The sequence below is a fragment of the Limulus polyphemus genome, unplaced genomic scaffold, assembly GCF_000517525.1.
Source record: "Limulus polyphemus unplaced genomic scaffold, Limulus_polyphemus-2.1.2 Scaffold2235, whole genome shotgun sequence".
Lineage (NCBI taxonomy): Eukaryota > Metazoa > Arthropoda > Merostomata > Xiphosura > Limulidae > Limulus > Limulus polyphemus.
Genome location: NW_013667845.1, coordinates 161,402 through 165,907, shown reverse-complemented (window position 1 = coordinate 165,907; position 4,506 = coordinate 161,402). Strand labels below are relative to the sequence as shown.

General features: G+C 35.7%; 1 protein-coding gene across 1 annotated transcript in view; it reads left to right on the top strand.

Annotated features, from left to right (window-relative positions):
- The first annotated feature begins 283 nt into the window (after positions 1–283).
- Positions 284–4,506, top strand: part of LOC106466356 — a 108,173-nt gene continuing 103,950 nt past the window's right edge. The window contains exon 1 of the mRNA XM_022394348.1: positions 284–438. The gene's annotated coding sequence lies outside the window, so the exon portion shown is untranslated. The remainder of the gene's footprint in view (positions 439–4,506) is intronic.

Here is a 4,506-nt window from a genome sequence, read left to right as displayed (position 1 = left end):
CTTAACCCCTTTCTCTTGTTTAAGTAATCCACCCGTTTAAAGCGCCACCTCTTGAGGGACTAACCAGTAGCGCATATGGAAAGTCAGAACGCGGGTTGTTTCGACTTCTTCCTCGTCATATATATATATATATATACATATAAATATACATATATCTATATAAGTATAACAAACACACTCAGACGCTGGAGAATTGTCTATCACGCGTTCTTCGTTCCTGGTGCTGTGCGTAAGACGTGTTCACCTATATTTCAACTAAAACAAGTACAAGCTGACGAGCGTTTGTATTGTATTTAATCGCTGTTATCTAGTCTCTTGAAAATTTTATATATCTAACTACCGGCGGTAAAAAACAAGTGGATCATTCGGTACTTTCATATTACGATCTCAACTCGACGTGTTCTATTGTATTACTGGGCGTGCGGTTCAATAAGATAGGTAAGTTAACTCCATGTACATATTCTTATAACTTAAGCGTGGAAGTAAAGAAGTATATATAACAATACGTTAACCACACTATATCTGCTATATCCAGTGCTGAAGAGGTCTTTCGTCCAATACCAGGACTCATCGGGGCGGCTGGGTTTATATTATAAAATTGCATAACAACAGCTGTTAAATGCTTAAGAGATATGTTATTTACTCATCGACTAGCCTAAAATACTGAACATATAATTTAAATACAGTATGCTCTAAGTACTTTTTTTCTTATTTGAATACTTTTTTAAACATTTAATACAAGTGATGTTAATAAAATTTGTATTAAATTTAACATTCTCTGATCAATAAATATGAGTACGATATTTACATTTTCACCAGATATTTAGTATAAATAAAACAGAAACATCTTTTAAGCTGCCCCCAGTGGCACAGCGGTATGTCTGCGGACTGACGATACTAGAAATCGGGTTTCGTTACCCGTGGTGGGCGGAATACAGCTAACCCATTGTGTAGTTTTGTGCTTAACTACAAACAAACAATCTTTAAGCTATTTTTTTTTATACAGAAAAGCTGTCCCAGCTTGAAAATGTTTGCATAGGTATTAAGATAACCCGATTTCCTTATCATTTGAGTACATCTGTGACAGCCTAGAAGCTTTGTATATACAAGCCATGTCTTGACGAATTTGTATTGTGTTACTAGACCTTAAGCCTAAACCTGTCACTAGAAGTAGATTTTGTGAGAGCAATTAGAAACTTTGTAATTATAAGAACAGTAAAAATAAAAAAGAATGCACACTTCTGATGACAACAACATAGGTTATTGGGTGATATTCATAACAACACACTTCTGATGACAACAACATAGGTTATTGGATGATATTCATAACAACGCACTTCTGATGACAACAACATAGGTTATTGGTGATATTCATAACAACACACTTCTGATGACAATTACAGTTCACCAACTTCATCGAATTTACACCGAAACGGTTGTTGTTGAAGATATAAATAGCGTTTCGACCACTACTATGTCTGTCGTATCCCCGCCGGCCTGATGAACTCTGGTATTGTACGAAAGGCCTCGTCGGCACTTGATATAGCAGATATAAAGTTGTTGACATATTACTGTTGTTATGAATATCACCCAATAACCTTTGTTGTTGTCATTTTAAAACGACCTGGCATAACCAGGTGGTTAGGGCGCTCGACTCGCAAACTGCGGGTTCGAATCCCCGTCTCACCAAACATGCTCGCCCTTTCAATCGCTTTGCGCGAAATTCAAAACAAACACACAAACATTTTAAAATTTCTCCCGTGAGACAAATTAATCGGGACTGAAAGTTAACCGGACGATCCCAATTAACACGCCCCCCAGTGGCACAGCGGGATGTCTGCGGACTTACAACGCTACAATCCGGGTTTCGATACCCGTGGTGGTCAGAGCACAGATAGCCCATTGTGTAGCTTTGTGCTTAATTACAAACAAACAAATCAATTAACACGCTTCACTTTTAATTATGAAGTGAAGATCCCACTGGGTGAACCGTTGAAGTGTAGAAGTTACAACACTGTAGTAGGACAATACGCTACAGATCAAATTTCCACAAACAAACAATTCATATTTGTTCCGTTGTCGTATATGTATATTTGTTTGTCACGTCTTCAAGACTGAGCCCTAATTATTGAAGTTTTTGCAGTATCATCTCTTATCATCGTCGTATCTTATCAAAAGCTTTTTTTTAACACGACAAACAACAAAGTTCTAACTTGTAGAAGTTGACCATCGTTGTGTGGTATTAAAACATTTTTAATGCGACAAACAACATTTGTTGGCCAAAAAATACAAAAATACAAAATCGTTTTATTCTAAACGTAAGACTCAAACCCCTGTTTCCGTAACGTCATTCTGACACTTCCTTTACCTGTAGAGAATGAAGCCTGACAAATATTGGTAAAACATAATAGTCTTCAGGTAAACAGGTGTTCAGCATGATATTATAGTATCCAGTGTAACTTATGAACAGGTGTCAGTGAGTATGATACTATAATCTCTAATTTAACGTATGAACAGGTGTCTGGTAGCATGATATTATAGTCTCCAGTTTAACGTATGAACAGGTGTCAGGTAACTTGATGTTATAGTCTCCAATGTAACGTATGAATAGGTGTCAGGTAGCATGGTACTGCAGTCTCCAGTTTAATGTATGAACTGGTGTCAGGTAACTTGATGCTATAGTCTACAGTTTAACGTACGAACAGGTGTCAGGTAACTTGATGTTATAGTTACCAGTTTAACGTATGAACAGGTGTTAGGTAGCATGGTATTGTAGTCTCCAGTTTAAACGTATGAACAGGTGTCAGATAACTAGATATTATAGTCTCCTGTGTAACGTATCAACAGGTGTCAGGTAACTTTATGTTATAGTCTCCGGTGTAACGTATGAACAGGTGTCAGGTAACTTATGCTATAGTCTACAGTTTAACGTATGAACAGGTGTCAGGTAACTTAATGCTATAGTCTACAGTTTAACGTATGAACAGGTGTCAGGTAACTTAATGCTATAGTCTACAGTTTAACGTATGAACAGGTGTCAGGTAACTTAATGCTATAGTCTCCAGTTCAACGTATGAACAGGTGTCAGGTAACTTGATGTTATAGTCTCCAGTGTAACGTATAAACAGGTGTCAGGTAACTTGATGTTATAGTCTCCAGTGTAACATATGAACAGATGTCAGGTAGCATGATATTATACTCTACAGTTTAATGTATGAACAGCTGTTAGTGCAGCATTTTATCATAATTTCCAGTGTAACGTATGAACAAATGTCAGGTAGCATGATATTATAGTCTCCAGTTTAATGTATGAACAGCTGTTAGTGCAGCATTTTATCATAGTTTCCAGTGTAACGTATGAACAGATGTCAGGTAGCATGATATTATAGTCTACAGTTTAATGTATGAACAGCTGTTAGTGCAGCATTTTATCATAGTTTCCTGTGTAACGTATGAACAGATGTCAGGTAACTTGATGTTATAGTCTCCAGTGTAACGTATAAACAGGTGTCAGGTAACTTGATGTTATAATTTCCAGTGTAACGTATGAACAGATGTCAGGTAGCATGATATTATAGTCTCCAGTTTAATGCATGTTTGAGTTTTTTCAACAGATATAGGTGTGGATATTTATACATACATATCTTTTCCAGATTTTCCAAATTGTAATCTAAATGAAAATGTAAAAATTTATTTTGAAATTTTCTCGTAATTTATAGTCTTTGCAAAATGTCACCTTAAATTAAATTGGAGAATCCTATCGGTACGTACCAATTCACTTCTTCACTCTCCCGATCATTACTTATAATACAATAGTCCGGAACGAGATTAGAAAAACGTCATGAAGGATAAACAGACAGATGTTCAAAGGAAACGTCTTGTTTCATTCAAATTTAATTATGCTGAGATACATCGATGGTTTTCCAGGCAATATTGATGGGTATACGAAAATATGGATCGGTTTACTACATAGATTTGTAAATACGACATACTCATGAAGAAAATTTATAGTTTAATTATGCTGAGATACATCGATGGTTTTCCAGGCAATATTGATGGGTATACGGAAATATGGATCGGTTTACTACATAGATTTGTAAATACGACATACTCATGAAGAAAATTTATAGACATGAAAAAAAAAATGTCGAATGATCCTCTTCCATGCCAAAAATACCATTGTAATGAATAATTAGTAGCTTATTGTGTAGCTTTGTGTGCTTAACAACACACTATTAACTCACACATATTCACATTTAAACTAAAGCCACACCATGTATTTGCGGACGAAATTGCGTGTGATGGATTTGTAAAAACGCCTTTTGAACAACCTTCACTGATGACGTAATATAAGTACACTTATATTAGAGCAGCCATTAAAATAACACTGTTTGATTTCGCTACATAAGCAATAAGCTGTGATAAAAGTGAAAATATTGTATCCAAATATTTCAGTTCATTCACGTGGGTAGATCTAAATATTGTCTGTTTCAAGGATAAGTGTAG